The following is a 15,516-nucleotide window of genomic DNA, read 5'->3' as shown; positions in this document are numbered from 1 at the left end:
GTGGCTTCAACCAGTGCATATTTATTACCTTGCAGTTCTGAATGTCAGAAGTCCAGGTCCAAGATCAGTCTCTGACCTAAAGTCACGGTGTCAGCAGGCTTGTGTCCCTCCTAGAGGCCCTAGGCTTCCTTGCCTTCTCCAGCTTCTGGAGGCTGCCCACCTCCCCTGGCTCTCGGCCCCTTCCTCCATCGTGGAGCCGGCAGTGGCTGGGTGAGACTGACCTCTCCTGCAGAAAATCTCCTTACAAGGACCCTTACGATGACACTGGGCCTACCGGGGAATCCTGGGTGATCTTCCTGTCTCAAAATCCTTAATCGCACCGCCAAGTCCCTTCTGTGGGCACCGTGTGAGGGCGGAGAACTCATACAGGGACAGCAGCAGGGGCACGAGATTCACGTACGGATACCTTTAGGGTGGCGTTATTCAGCCCCTCACAGGCACCCACCTCACGAAGTGGGACGCTGCCAGGCGAGCCCTTGGCACTGTCTGGCCGACAGGAGGCTCACGACGCTTAACGGCAGCTGGGCATGCGAGTCACTGAGCGCTCTGACAAAATGTCAGTGCCTGGGGTTCACTCCTGAAGATTCGGTCGGGGAGAGCGGTCTGTGCGTTGGAATTTTTACAAGCTCCCCAGTGACCGTTGGGCAGGCAGGGGTGGGGTTCACTATAAGCACTGAATTCATGTTCGCAGTTATTCTTATTCCCCACAGCTACTTCGCACTAACCTCAGTGACCAGGAGCTATTCAATAGATGATTGTTGGATTAGACTGGACTGAATCGCTCCTGGGGCCCCGAACTGCCCCTGGGGTGGGGCGGGAGCAGTGCGAGGATTTCTCACTGCTGCATCAGGGCCTGAAGAATGAGGTTCTGTGGGCAAGACAGAGGCTGAGGCCTCTGAATCAACCTCACACCCAGAAATGGCTGCCCGGGGGGCTGCAGTTCTTCCTCCTCCCCCAAAGTCCAGTCAAGGGGGCCGCCTGGGCAGCATCCAGCCATCAACGGGCCATTGTTAACAGAACAGAGGGGCTCTGTGCCTATTTAACACTTCCCTCCCTCACAAGGCTGCTCCCAGCTGAGGCCTGGCTTCTGGGGGACTGCAAGGCTGGGGAGGGGGCCGGGGAGGCCCCCCCAGACTGTGAAGGGGGAGGACAGGCATGGGGGCTGGTTGGAAGAGCAGAGGCAGCTTAGAGCACAGGCCAGCCCCAGGAGTCAGGGGGCTGGAAAGTCGGGGAGCTGATGCGGGTGTTCAGCTGCAATGCCAGGAAGAGGTTCCAGTTACAGTTGGGAATCCAGAAGCCGCCAGGGAAGCCCAGCAGACCCCAGCAAGCCAGGGGGACAGCTCTCCCCATGGGCTGGTCATGCCTGATCCACTTTCTTCCCTTTCGAAAGGACAGAAAGATGAAATCCACATGATAAATGGCACCTTTCACTGGCTATAGTAGGAGAATGTTTTCAAAAGGGCTGGGAGGGTTTTAATTTTGTGGGCTTGAGACATAAGAGGCAGGTAATTCAGACAGGGCTGAGTATAAATGTCCCTTTACCAAGCAGAACTTTTCTACCTTCAGCACTTGATATTAATAGTGGGAGTTGGATTGCAGGAGGGTGGGGTTTAAGATCCCAAAGATAGTGCCTGACCAGTATCCTCAAAGACGTCACAGCCCCACTTCTGTGCTAGCCATTAGCAATTCTCATCTGTCGAATAGGGCAACCCTCTAATAGTTTCTGCCAAAGGAGGAGGGTTTCTGTTCTGGGAGGGTGGGATTTCAAAGCAGGGTCCTGGGCCAGCAGCAGCACCTGGGAGCTTGGTAGAAGCACCCCTCCCCAGACCTCCTTGGTCAGTCTCTGGGGGTGAGCGCAGCAAGGCCGGCAGGTGAGTCCGACACACGCTCACGCCTGAGAATCACTCTTTGAGAGCGACATTTTTCAAACTTCAGGTTGTGCGATCAATTGGGCAGGTCGGACAAGCTTCTGTTGTTTAAGAGCATAGAGCACAACTACGTAGGACAGAAAGTATCAGAGTGCATTACATGTAACAAAGACATGTGGGTTTCATAAGACTCTGTTTCACTTACGTGCATGTGTCTCTGCCTGAGGTTTTGATTGAACAAAAGAAAAGGATCAAACGCCACTGTTCTTGAGCTGGAACCTACTAATTCCAACCAGCTCCCCTTCTGAATTTGTCTGAATGGGCCACCCCACACAGTGCACTCACATCGGGGGAGAGCCGGTGGGGGGCTGCTTTCGGGGCAGACGGCCTCTTTACCCTGCTGGCCTAATGTTAAATTAAACTGTTTCCCCCGCCGCCATTTATAAAACTGTCTCTCTGCCGCTTCCTCTTTTTGTATATATACCTCCAGAAGTGTGTGGACCCACTAACTAACCCATTACCTCTCGGTGGCGAGACAGGGGCGATTTGTTGCTTTCTTCACTGTATTTGTCCATTTCATTTGAACTTTGCATACTAAGCACCGATCATTCATTATTATAAAAACAACAACGTCACCACTTACGAAATTACAAACTGAGGGTCCATCTTTGCATGGAAATACCGAACAGGGAAGGCGGTCCCGGGGGCTGCCCTCCCCCATCCGTGCCCAGCCAAAGTCTACCCCCAGCTGAGGGCAAACCCCTGCTGTGCCCAGAGCCATAACCAACCCCCCCAGAGGGACACCGCCCCCCCCACACATGCCAGTCACCCTCTTCTACTTGGAAAGCGTTTTCACCCCTCCCAGCTCTCACACCAGCCCTGGGCCCAGCCTAGATCCTTACCACCTACGGACTGACCTTCCCAGGCCCTTCTTCACGGTCACCATCCAGACGGGGAAAGGGAGGTTCTGAAAAGCTAAGCCACCTGCCCGAGGTCACCCAGGTAGAGGTGCAAGGCAGGAACTTGAAGGGCAAGGTCTGCTGATGTAAATCTCGGCCCATTGCCCTCCTGGTCTGGCACTATTTCTCTGCCTCTAGCAGTTCTTATCACTTTCCACTTTGCATTAGAATTAAAGTCTGCTGTAAGGCACCTCATACAAACTAAGAAAGTTGGGAGGAAAGAATGCAAAAAGGATGCTAGACAAGTTGGCGAGGGGAGAAGAGAGGATGGGAGGGGGGAAGGAAAGGGTGGAAAAGGGAGGCTTCGGGTCACACTCTGCAAAGGGAGTGAAGGGCAGACCCTACCTACGTGAGCCCCCACACAGAGGGGACCTTGAACACGCAGTGTGGTCAGATGACCACCCCCAGGCCCCAGCTGCAGGCCCCTGCCCAGCCAGACAAGAGGGTTAAATGAAGAAGGAGCAGCTGGGCACACGGAGATAACCAGGAGCCTCGTAAATGCCCCCCAACCCCCACCCCAAGCTGACGGGCTTGCTGGGATTGCAGGGGAAGAGGGATGAGAGGCCCTTGGTTGTGTCCTCCATGTCTTGTGGGCGGAGTCAAAGGTGACTGCTGAGGCCAGGGTCAGGGATGAGGGCGGAGCCGGACTCTGCTGCTGCATCCCGGACTGTGCCTCGGTTTGACTAGTAGTGGAGCAGGAGGTCCGATGAGCACGACTTTAATTGTTTTAAAACCGGACAGTGTAAAAGCAGCTCACACACAGGAAACTGCCAGTGCCGGTGTGCTCCGTGGAGAGAGCCGGGCGTCTGGGGAAGGCGTGGGAGAGACCCTGCCGTGTGCCCCTTTGTACCTGTCCACTCGTGCACCACGGGCATGTATTATGTCATAAAATGTAATCAAACCAAACAAATAAAATAAAAGCAAGTACCAGTTTTCTACGTGTAGACGTAGAGGCTAAGTCCTTTTGAGGTGAGACTCTTGTTTTGGAAAAGTCATTTTAACAGGCTGCTGAAGGTAGGCAGCAGCAGGGCTGGAGAGGAAAACCTGGGCACAGTGCGAAGCAAAACTGCTCCACTGTCTCTGCGAGAAGAGTGACAAGTCTCCAGAAACTATTCCTGTGGTGACTGGGCCTGTGACTGGGGAGGAGGGGGGGCTGAAGCAGTCCCCTCCCTCCTGCAGGGGGCTGAGGGGCCTGGGGGCTGAGGGGACAGTGCCAGGAAAAACCCCAGATGGCCTTGGGGTGGGCAACTGAAACTGCCACAGCCGCGTGGGACTCGGGCATTAAGAAGATGAGGGACCCGCCCCTGAAGGCTGCAGCCCCTCAGAGCTCCGGGAGTCGGCACCTGCCCTCGGAGAGCAGGCCGCCGTCACACGCTGGGCAGTCATCGAGGCCAGGCCTCTCACCGGCACCTTCTGTGTCTGGCCCTTCCAGGGACAGGCACGGCCAGGACCGGGGTGGGCTGGCCCTGGGTGGGGCTCAGAGAAGAAACCTGCCCCCCTAATCCCCAACCAAAACATGGGGAAGACCCCTATTGCTTCAAAAGTGCTTCTGGAAAAGTGGTGACTGGTGCTCAGTTGAAGTCAGAGCTTTCCTTTCACCCCAGAAGGTCCCTGCTACAAAGCGCTGGGGGAACTGCAGGCCCAGTGGAACAGTGCCTGCCCAGTCGGCACTGCTCAAGGTCAGAGGGCAGGATGACTCCTCCCTCCCCTGCCTCTCTCTGCAGAAAAGACTCAAGTCTCAGCTCCTCCCCCTGCAGCCCAGGGAGTTCACGGGAGCCAGAAAACCTCTCGAAGTCTCAGTGTCCTTACCTGGAAAATGGGGGTTATCACGCCTCTCTCTCGACTCAGTGCAGGCCTGGTCGCCAGCCCCTGCACAGGCTGCTGCAGGGCAGGTGGCGTGGGAGGGAGGGGAGTGGCAGCAGCAGCTGTGGCAGCCTGACAGGCTGTGCCAACATACTGGGCTGAGGAAGCTGGCACTCGGCCCTGGCTCGACTCACACCCCTTTTCCAGGTCTGGACCACCGAAAACAAGACAGGCGCCCCCGGGCCCCTTCCGGAGGGGAAAGTCTCACCCCAAAAGGCCATGTTGGCAGGGTGTGCACGGCCAGGTTGCTGAGCACTCTCTGCCACCTCCTAAATGCACCCACAGCCTCCAAGAAGGTCCGGTACGCGACCCGCGCTCTGCAATGAAAACTCCCTGGCACTTCCTGCGGGCACTGTGCCACTTGGCAGCCACAGGTTCGGTCCACTCCACCTTCTGCAATTCTCTGGTGGCTTCACTGTGAAGCAGCTAAGAGCACAGGCACTGATGGAGCTGGACAGCCGAGGGTTTGAATTTTGGCTGTGTGACCTTGAACAAGTCACCTCACCTCTCTGGGCCTCAGTGTGGGCATCTGAGCGGGGCTGCCCCATGCAATCAGACCGACACAAATAAATCAGCCTGAGGAAGCTTAGTATATATACAAAGGGCTCTCAGACACTCGGCAGTACTTCCAGAAAGGCAGAGGACTCTGGGACATGGCGTGGTGCTGTGCCCATAGCCCAACCAGGCTTTCCTCTTCAAAAGTGACTCCAAGAGAATAGCAGGCGCCATTCTCAAAGGAAAGGCAACTCTAAAAGCTCAGCGGCCATTCTCAAAGGAAAAGCAACTCTAAAAGCTCAGCCGGAGCCCCCTGAGTGTGCCCTCCCCACCCAGAGTTCCAATCAGAGGCCTGGCACAGAGGCCCTGTTGGAAGCTCTTCATGCCCATGTGACTTCCAGAAGCTTCTGCCTCAGCCGGGTTTATGAGGGGGGGTGGCATGGGAACCCCAGACAGGAGGGAAGGGGAGGGAAAGGGGGAGACAGCAGTTGGGGAGCAGGACCCAGGACAGGAAACTGGGGAGGGAGGGTCCCTTGCAGGGCTCCCGGCACCGGGTCACCAGGAGGACGTCAGAGGGCAGACGGGCAGGTAGGCAGCCGACGGCGAGACTCGGTGAGGTCGCGTTTTCCCTAAGTGACTCGGTGGCTCGCCCCGGGCTCTGAATGGTGCCCTGTGTGCCGGGCCGCGCGGCCTCCCTGTCCTCGCCCTCCAGACTTGCCCGCTCTCCCTCCTCCTGTCACCTCCTGCCCTCCCTCCCTGGGCTCCCCTGCTGCGGGCTGCAGCCCCGCCTCTGTCGGGTCCAGTCTTCACACTGGGGGAAGACCAGACCGGCCTGGCCTCGTTACTGCCTCGGGCTCCTCCTGGCCGAGTGACCTTGGGGGGTTACTCTGCCTCTCCGAGCCTTGGTTTCCTCATCTGCAACATGGAGACATCACTAACAACTCTGCTCGGTTATGTGGGGCTTCGTGAGAATGTCCGTGAAGTACCTGGCACAGAGCAGGTGCTCAGTGAGTGGAAAGTATGACATTCAGAGGCCGCTACAATCTGACCTCGATTTACTTTTCTAGCTGCATTAAAAACAAAACAACAACAAGAAAAAGGAGAGTCCTGACTGGGTCACTCAGCTGGCTGGAGCGCCGTGCCGCACACCAAAAGGCTGCAGGTCCAGCCCTGGTCGGGGCCCGCAGGGGAGGGGACCGATCCATGTGTCTCTTTCACAGCAACGGTTCTCTCTCTTCCCCCCTAAAATTAATAAATATATACTTGGGTGAGGATTTTTTTAAAAAGGTTAATATCTCTTCTTGACACTCACTGTATGCCAGGCACTGCTCTAATACTCACATAGAAACACAGTTCATTCTCCTATCACCCCCATGTAGCAGATACGGTTACTATTTCCCTTTTACAATGAACGACTGAGGCACATAGAGGTTAAGCAACTCGGTCACAGTCGCACAGCCAGTGAGTGGGGGGCAGCGTTTCCGGGCAGGCAGCCTGGCTCTAGAACCTGCTTATACGACCGCCGCTGCACCCTGCGTTATCTCGCTCTCTCCTCTGCGCATCCTGCAAGTTACAGTCCAGCTGGGTTCCTCACCATCCCTGAATTCCCATCCTGTGCTTTTGCCCGGGTGCCCTTCTTGCACCGGAATGCCCAGCTCCCTGCGGAGCCTCCCCCAAGTCCTCCTTCGTGTCCCCCTTTGTGGGCTCGTCACAGTTGGACTCGAAAGTGGTTGTACCTGCCTCCACTCCTCGTCTAGCCTGGAGGTGCCCTCTGCTACCCCCAGCCCACCTCGCATGGCGTCAGGCCTGAGCAGGCACCAGTACCCGGAGATGCGATGCCCAGCCGGAGCACCGCTCCTGGGCTCCCTGGGGAGTGTGGGGGACAGTGCAGCACCCGGCCCCACTACTTCTGCGAGGACATCCCGAGGGCTGCAGCCAGAACCACCCCCAGAAAGGCAGCCTGACAGCAGGGCTTTCTTCTCTCTGCCCAGGGGCTAGGACTCAGCCCCCCGAGGCCTCCATTGCCTGCGGGTCAGGGCCGAGCCCTGGACAGGCTGAACAGGTGTCCATCCACAGAGGGAAGAAGAGCGAGAAGCACTTGCTGCTGGGGTTGTGTAGTGGGGCCCAGACAGCCCGCAGCCACCCACCAGTCCACCCAGTTCACAGGGGCCTCTCGGAGGGTGGGCCCGCCCTCAGGCTCTCAGCCCAGGGCCCGCAGGGTAATGACTGGGAGAAGCCATCTGCTCTGGGTCCCACTCTCCCATTCCTTTCCTGTCCCACGCAGGGCCTCTGGTCCGTGTCAGCTGCCCCTCCCACTTACCATGACTGCCACCCCCTCTGCCCAGACACAGGTCACTCCAACAAGAGCGTCCTGCCCTGGGAGGGTGGGCACTGTCCCGTTTGCCCAGCCAGTAGCTCCTGGAGGGGCAGGTCCACACCTCCTTTGCCCCTGGGCCCTACAGCACATTCACCACTGTGGCTCCACGATCCGGTGCGTGTACTCACTACATGCCTGGGGCTGCACTAAACACAGGGCCGCAGGGTGGACGGGGCAGAGGCTGTCCAGCCTTGTACAGCTCATGCCCAGGGTATGGCAGAGACCGCAAAACCAGCACTGGCAACACAGGAGCGTAAAGGGCGACAAGGGGCACCTGCAGGCAGCCGTAAGGAGGGCTGCTGAGCTGGGTCGGCTTCCAGGAGACACGCAAACTGAGGCCTGAGGAGGGACAGCAGCTGGCCACCAGAAAAGACGGAAGGAGAGTGTTCTCAGCTGGGAGCGGAAGACAGTGTGAAACTTGGAGCACCGAGTCCCGGCTAATGTCCCTGGAACACCCCAGGGCCCATGGAAGCCGTCAGGCGTCCCGAGGTGCTCACCCCACGGTGGGGTTTCTGCGTCGTCGGACCTGCCCATTCCTCCTTATTAATTCAAATTCCTCCTGCTGCCACCTACGCCACTTCCTGCGACCAGGCCGTTGCCACGGGGGAGCAGTGATCAGCAGACAGCTGGCCTTGCAGAACAGGCTGCTGTCCCACCAGAAATGCCCTGCCCAGGTCGGCCTGGGGAAGGTGCGGTCAGACGTCCACTCGCGGTGCCCACAGGGGCTGTGGCTACCCCAAAGGCCAGCGTCCGCAGAGCTTGTGGCCTGAGCCAGGGGCACGCCCTGGCCACAGCTACAAAATATAATATAAAAAGTTCTTATGTGCCATTCGACCTCTTGGCTGCAGCCACAGCAGGACACGCACACACAGGTGGCATCGGGGCAGGTTAGGGCACCGCCCGGAGCCAGGCTGCGGAGCTCAGACCTGGCTCTTCACTCACTAGCTGAGGGAAGCTGCAACTCGTTTTGCCCACCTGTGCAATGGAGACAACCGACTTCAGGAGCCCCCTGGGAGAACCCAGCGGACACAGGCCCCAGAGGTGCTGGTACGCCGCCGCTCACGCTCACTGTTACCCCCGATATTTCCTGTGTACCCTGCCCCGGGCCCCTGCAACAACAGATGCGAGAGGATGAGGAAAGTGAAAGAAAAATAATATCTCTCAGAATAAAAATAAGACAGGGTGCCCGACCTTTGTGGTCAGGGGTGTCTGGGTTCTTTCCCTGCGTGACTTCCCCTTCAAAACTGACGCGGATTCTAGCCTCCGATCCCGGGCCTCTCCGGGCCCGTCTGTCCTTCACCCTGCAGCACGAGGGCCTTCTCCAGAGGACAGCCAGGCACCCCTCCCCACTCTCCCTCCCCAGCCCAAGCTGCCCATGTGGTCGGAGTTGTGAAATTCTTTGCTGGAAATCAGTGCAGTCTCAGCTGGGGGGTGGCCCAGTTTGTTTTCAAAATATTTCCTCAGGTAGCACTGCTTTGGCTCAGACCCTCTGACACTTCCCAGAATCCTGCAGATGGCGAGGCAGCTGGAAAGGACCGGAGGAGAGGGGAGCCGGGAGGACAGCGGCAGAGGCCGGGGCCGAGTCTCAGGGAGCTGTGTGGGCTCGCAGGCACAGGCCCGCGCACGCGAGTGCGAACAGGCATGCCCGCCCACGTGGGCGGTGGGACGCGGCTCATCCTGGAGAGGGGGGCTTTCAACCGGCTAACCTGTGGCGCCTTCTTAGAAAACGGCTTTCGTGGGAGCCCTGACTCTTACTAAATAGAGGCACACTTCTGAACTCCTCACAGATGTGAATTCACTCACAGAGTTGTCACCTATGATCTGTTACCGTCTGCCCTCCCACCAATTAGGAAACTCAGGCCCAGAGAGGTTAAGTAACTTGCCCACGGCCACGCAGCACTTCAGGCATTCTGGCTTTCGAATCTGTGCTCTTAATCCTTACATAATTTTTGTTTTGGGACGAGTGTGTCCCTGTGTTTGTTTATCTCCGTGTGTGCGTGTATATTTGGCACCTACAAAAGTTGTTTCGGTGTGTAATGTGCCTGGCTGTAAACAGAAGTATTTGTGTGTGGTGGGGGGGATGTCTGAACGTGTGTATGTGTGTGTTTCGGCCCATGACAATGCATGTCATAGGCTATGAGTATGTGGGTGTGCCGCCTCCCTCCCACCGGGGCTGCAAGCCATGCGGCTCACCCTTCCAGCCGCCTCTCAGCAGAACTGGCAGCAGCAGGACAAAGGGACTCGCCTCCGGAGGCAGCACCAGAGCCTCCGGTAGTGCCCGTCCCCCAGATCCCAAGCTCGGCGCGGCCGTGTACAACAGGAAGGCCCCTCAGCCACTCCCTGGGTCCGAGCATGGACCTCAGCTGCCACCCCGCCGGGGAACAGCCCCCACCCCAGACCCCCGTTCACCGGGTGCTGGGTTCTAGAGTGGGTCGACCGAATTAACTAAGTTACTAAGTCATCACAGATTTGCTGCCTGCCCCAGACGTAGTAACTAACGACAGGGCTCCAGCTTCTTGAAACCATCAGTGTGGACTCGCACCGCCAGCACCGCAGCTGATGGGTCCCAAGCTGATACGAGCTGGGTCAACAGCAAAGAACATTCCAGCGAGTCCGGGGCGCCTGACGGTGGAAGCGCACGGCACTCGAGTGTTTCCTCACTCGATGTCCTGCCTTGAAGGGACACGACAAGCAAAACGGGCTCTGGTCCATTTACTCTGAACACGTGTAAAACGAAAAGCTTCCTCAGATGTCACAAGCCCCCGCTGTCCTCAGTCATCACAGTCGTACTCCCTGATCTAGAGACCACCCTCTCTCCGCCCCGCTGAGCGGGCGAGGCTGGGAGACTTACTCAGATGAGGCCGGGCTGAGCCGCAACCCCCGGCGGTCTTTTCTCCCTCATGCTCCTCCTGCCCCGGCCAGCGGCCGCCGGTGTGCCCGCACCCAGCGCCCAGCAGGACAGGCCGATGGTGGGTGTGCTGCCTGACTTTTGAAGCTCCCCAAGTCAAGTAGGAGGGGCCAGACTGGGGGGGGGCAGGAATGGGGGAGCTGGAGCAGCAGCCCGGGAGCCAGGTGTAACCAGGGAGGGGGCCAGAACAGAGCTGCCTGGCTGGCTTCTCGGAGGGCTGTTTACTTGTGGCAGTCGAGAGAGGCTGAGCTGGGAGCTGGTTTATTTATTTTCCACACTTTTCCTCCAAATCCTTTCCCGAGAGTCCTCTGGAACCCCAGTGATAAATTTCCCAGGGCCCAGAAAAACCCACAGGCCCCCAGCACACAGCCATCTTTGTGCGGAGAAGGGCAGGGAGGCACAGAGGGCGAGGCAGGGGGGTGTGGAGACACGAGGTTCCTGGTGGTCCGGGGCCCTGGTGGCCTGCCGGCACCCCACACACGCACACACTGGGGGTGGGCTGGGGAGGAGGGGCGGAGGAGCAACCAGGCAGATTGGAGGCAGTGGCCGGGAAGGCTGAGTGGGTCCGCCTACGAGCCCAAAACACACGGTCGGGCGGCCAGGGGGCCTCCCCCGGCCCCCAGGCCCAGCAGTGGGACCCACGTGGTAAGGCAGGACCACAGCATTTTGTCATTTGTTAGCATCAGAGGAGAGAAAAGACCAAGTATTTCTGTTGAAGGAATGCAAAGCAAGGCTGTTTTCCTCTCCTCCTGTGTGACTCCACGAAGGGCCGAGACCTCTCTGAGTGTTTCCTCGTGACTAAGATTCCCCTGGGTCCCCTGCTTCGTGACTTCGCAGCCGAGGGACTCAGCCTGTGTCTGGCCTTCACTTGCTATCTGTCAACGCTCCCCTGCACTAGCGTGTGTCAGATACCAGGACGGAGCCAGAGGTACAGGGACAAAAAGTCCTTGTTCCCCGGGTGGGGCCGCCTCCCCCCACACCCAACCTTCCCTCCCGGATAGCGTGTCCACGCCCCGGGAGTTGGGAGAGGCACTGCGCTCAGAGCGCACCCAGGTGGGGTGGGCTTCCTGGGGCCACGGGGCAGGGCCCCTTGTTTAAGGTTGCCAGCTCTTCCCATACTGTGGAAACCTGCACCAGAGGCTTTGGGGGCGGAGGAGGGGGTGGGCGGAGCGGTGAGGACCCTCTGAGGGGCAAGCGCTCTCGCCCTCTGGGGGTGCAGAATGCCAACCAGACTAAAAGGCATGGCTGCCCCCAAGTGCCTGCAGGGGCCTGAGAGGCAGCGTGGCTTGCAGTTCCCTGGCATTGGGGTCCCAGACACCCACTGCTCTCTGAGCCTCGTTTCCTCACCTGCTAAGTGGAGACAGTAACCACTGTTCCTCAGTGGGGCCTGTGTGAGAAAGCACAAACTGGGGACCAGATGCGGCGTGTGGTCAGCACCCCCTACCCCCACCCGGCCGTGCGGGCTCTCCTGAGGCTTGGGCACTGCAGAGGAGTCCAGCTCTCCGGGGTACCTGGTGCCGGACACGCCCCTTTAGATCTACCAGGTAAGGGACAGCAGGAGGTGGCAGGTAGGGGCTGCTTTCCCTGTGTAAAGGATTTCTGTCCTGGCGAAGGCCAACAAGAAAAAGAACGTAGTGATCCATCTGAGCGTGTTTTATCTGGCAGTTTCTCCCGAACCCAAACTTGTGACTGGTGGCAGCTTTGTCCCTACTTCTTAGACAAGCCATGGACCATCTCTCAGTGAATTACTGCAACATCCCCCTGAAATCACGCCCCAGCCCCAGTGTCTCCTGACTCCAGATCCACATGGAAAGCTCTAGCAGCCTGGTGCCACCCTGCACTGGACTCCCATGGCTCACGGTGTGGCCCACGCTGGGACTCAGGGTGGGCAGTGTGTGGAGACTGAGGACCGCAGTCAGGCCCCAGGACCACGTTAGAAAGTGCATCAGTGCTGCTTCCTTGCTGCCCTGGAGAACCAGCAGGACTCAGAAACTGCCCCGCGTGGCGGAGAGAGCATGGCTGCAGAGTCAGGCTACCTTGGTTCAAAGCCTGGCCTTTCCTTCACCAGGTGTGTGACCTTGAAGAAGTTGCAGTAATTAACTTCTCAGAGCCTCAGCGTCTAATCTATAAAGCAGTGATAAAACGTAACCTCACAGATATGTCAGGGCTTACTCAAGGAGGAAATGTATGCAGGGCGAGCGCTTGATTGCTTGATTCACAGACATAATGAAGGTGGAACAATGACTATGGGAAGGGACTGGCCTCCGCGTCCCCCCTGAAATTGGGGGTGGGCAAGCCCAGACGGACCCCCTCCCTCCTCTGGGGGCCACAGTCCTGGGTGCTGCCCGCATATTTTGCTAATTGCAACATGAAGACCATTTAGAAGCTTGAGTTGCACACCAAACCCAGTCACGGAGGGACAGGCCCAGGGAACGACACATTTCCCTGCAATTACATGGCTCCTCGACCTTGCACACTCACTCAGTTGGGTGCCGCAGGGAGTTATCCCCAGGACTGCCTACGATCACAGTTCCAGCAACAGGGGATGTTGCTGCTGTCTCGAACATTGGGTCCTCCGGTGCAGAGGCAAGCACTCCACGCCCCATACAGGGCCTGAGAGGGCCCCTCCGCCTGCTGCCACCACGGAGCCAGGCCCCCGCTGCAGGGTGCAGCTCCTGGACCCTTCCCCAGACCCACCTCCAACCCGGCCAGCAGAGGCAAGGGCAAACACCCCACGCCAGCCCCAGCTCGGCCAGCTGCAGCAACGGAGACTTTCCCACGGCAGCTGTAAGGGTGGCGGACGCCGGTGCACAGGGCACAATGGGACAAGCTGCTGGGGCTGCTTCCCCAAGCAGGTTGGGCAGGGCTCCCTGGAACCACTCAGTACCCCCTCCTCTGCAGGAAGACCAGTTCCAACCGAGCTGAGGCCACCAGGCTCCGCTCATAGTGAGTCTTTAACGGATATTAATTACTGGTGTCATTATGTGTCGAACAACTATTTACTGAGTACCCACTATGTGCCAGCACCCTGCTAGGTCCAGGATGATCCTTGAAACATCCCGGGGCCTTAGAACACCAGGACACCCGAAAACACACACAACTTAGGATGAAATGAAAATAAATAAGGCCTCGGGACCACCGGGCTTCTCCGTGACCTTGGAATCTTAGACACACCCCACCCCGTTTCACAGGTCTATCCCAAGGCCTGGAATCCTTCAGTCGGGACCCAGAGGAAAGACCTCCTGAGGAAGCACATCTGCTGAGGGAAGAAGGGTCTGTGCTCCCCTCGCAGGCCGCGCCACCGCCACCACCCAGCTGTCCAGCTCAGCCCCGGCCTGCCAGCCTTTTCCACGCCGCTCACAGACCCCACAACGCCAGGGCTCAGTTCATGAATCACTCCCTCCTTTCCGCCGGCCTCACCTCCGGAAGGGCTGTGCACACCCAGACATGTCACCCAGACACCGTTTCCACACTCGGCTCGCTTCTGATAAACCCCGAGAACAGACAGCAACGTCTGCTTTCCTCTCCCCACTCCTCGGCCTCGGGGTGCTGGCCAAGACTTTTCAAGGACAAGACAGTCCCTCCCACGCCCGTCGCTTCTGGGGGGCTTGAAAGTGGGACGCCGCAGGGGCAGCAGACCAAGACGGTGGGTTTATTTAAGGGCAGAAGAACACGCTAGGTCTGAAGATGCGAGCCGCCGCGCTCCCGGACTGTAAATTTCGTTCTGCCGCGTGTGCCTGGTCTGGTCCGTGTGGCGCCTGCTCAGAGCGCGCGCGCCGCGTCGGTGGGCTGAGTGATGGTGACTCTGAGTACCTGGCAGTAGTGGGTCTGGGCGCAGCTGCTGTGGACACTGTGGGTGCCTGCGTGGAGTTTTTCCCGAGTCGGGAGCTCCCTCTCCCCGCCTGCGTGTCAGCGCCTCTCCCTCCAAAGTTTGGCGCGCGCTCCCGGACTGGCAAGGGAGGGGGCGCACGGCCGGCCGCCTCCCGAGGGCCCGGAGGCGGTTCCGGGACTCGAGTTCTCTACTTACCGCAGCCCCTGAGCCTCCTCCGGCGGGGGCGGGTCCGACTCTCCGCGGCTGGGGTCCGGCGCCGGCAGCATCCGCTCGCAACTTTGCCTGGGGCTCAGCGGAACCAGCTCCCCCGGGGCCCCGGCTCCGCGCCCTCCCCCGGGAAGGCAAGAGGGAGGCGCGGCGCGGCCCGGCCCCGCCGGTTCGCACACCCGGCGAGAAGAGGCGCCAGGCGGGCGCCGCCCCGGCCAGCGAGCGAGCGAGCGATCGGTGCTGCCTGGCGCCCTCCCCGCTCCGCCCGAGCCGCGAGCGGCGGCGGCGGATTCCTGAACCGCGTCCAAAGCGCCCGGGGAGCCCTCCTCCTCTCCGTCGTCACCCCACCCAGCTCCTACCCCTGCGTGCCGACAACTTGGGAACGGTTGGCGAACTTGGCGCGGCTCGGCTGCGGGCGGCGTGCCGGCCGGGCCTCCGGGTGGAAAAAGGGGAGGCGAAGGAGGAGCTGAGTGGGGAGGGGGTCGCCCCCGCCCCCGGGGAATCGAGCTCGCCGGGACCCCTCTGTGGGCCTTTGTTCCGGGCGCTGCCCCGTCCGCCCGCCCCTCCCCAGGGACCCGCTTGAGGCCGCTCGGGTCCCCACCCCTCCCAGAGAGGCTGGGAGGGGCTCTGGGCCCCCGGGTGCGGAGATGGGGGAGGTCTTCCTGGCTTCCGTCGGCCTGATTCCCCTGCGCCGCTACCGGCCTCCTGTCCTGCCCCTCCCCAGACAGACCCCTCCGGCTGCCCTGGTTCTCCGCCATCTCTGCGGGGAGGTGGGGGACCGGGCCGGAGGGCCAAATGAAGGTCCCATGGCTCCCACAGACCATACGCCCCCTCTCTGACACCTGGGAAGTGAGAAGGAAGTAGGATCCACGAGGGCCGGGAAGAGCTGCTTCGCGAGGTCCTCAGACCCTGCTGGGGAGCTGGCGCCTCCGCCTGGGGCCGCAGCGCGAGCGAGGACCGACCGGGTCGCCAGGAGGGCGGTGCAGAGCTCGGAAGTGGAGCACAAA

General features: G+C 59.6%; 1 protein-coding gene across 5 annotated transcripts in view; it reads right to left on the bottom strand.

The window, feature by feature from the left end:
* The window catches only part of CHST3 (carbohydrate sulfotransferase 3), a 33,276-nt gene extending 18,234 nt beyond the window's left edge, over positions 1-15,042 (bottom strand). The window contains exons 1-2 of one of the 5 annotated variants that reach the window (XM_053663974.1): positions 10,414-10,578; positions 10,062-10,235 (exon numbers count right to left, since the gene is read on the bottom strand). The gene's annotated coding sequence lies outside the window, so the exon portion shown is untranslated. The other 4 variants (XM_037130574.2, XM_037130570.2, XM_037130573.2 and 1 more) reach the window with 4 other exon arrangements.
* Between the last annotated feature and the right edge of the window lie 474 nt (positions 15,043-15,516).

This window comes from Artibeus jamaicensis, unplaced genomic scaffold, assembly GCF_021234435.1.
Source record: "Artibeus jamaicensis isolate MK-2021 breed Jamaican fruit bat unplaced genomic scaffold, CSHL_Jam_final contig_332, whole genome shotgun sequence".
Lineage (NCBI taxonomy): Eukaryota > Metazoa > Chordata > Mammalia > Chiroptera > Phyllostomidae > Artibeus > Artibeus jamaicensis.
Note: the sequence above shows the minus strand (reverse complement) of the source record. Positions and strands in the feature narration are given on the sequence as shown.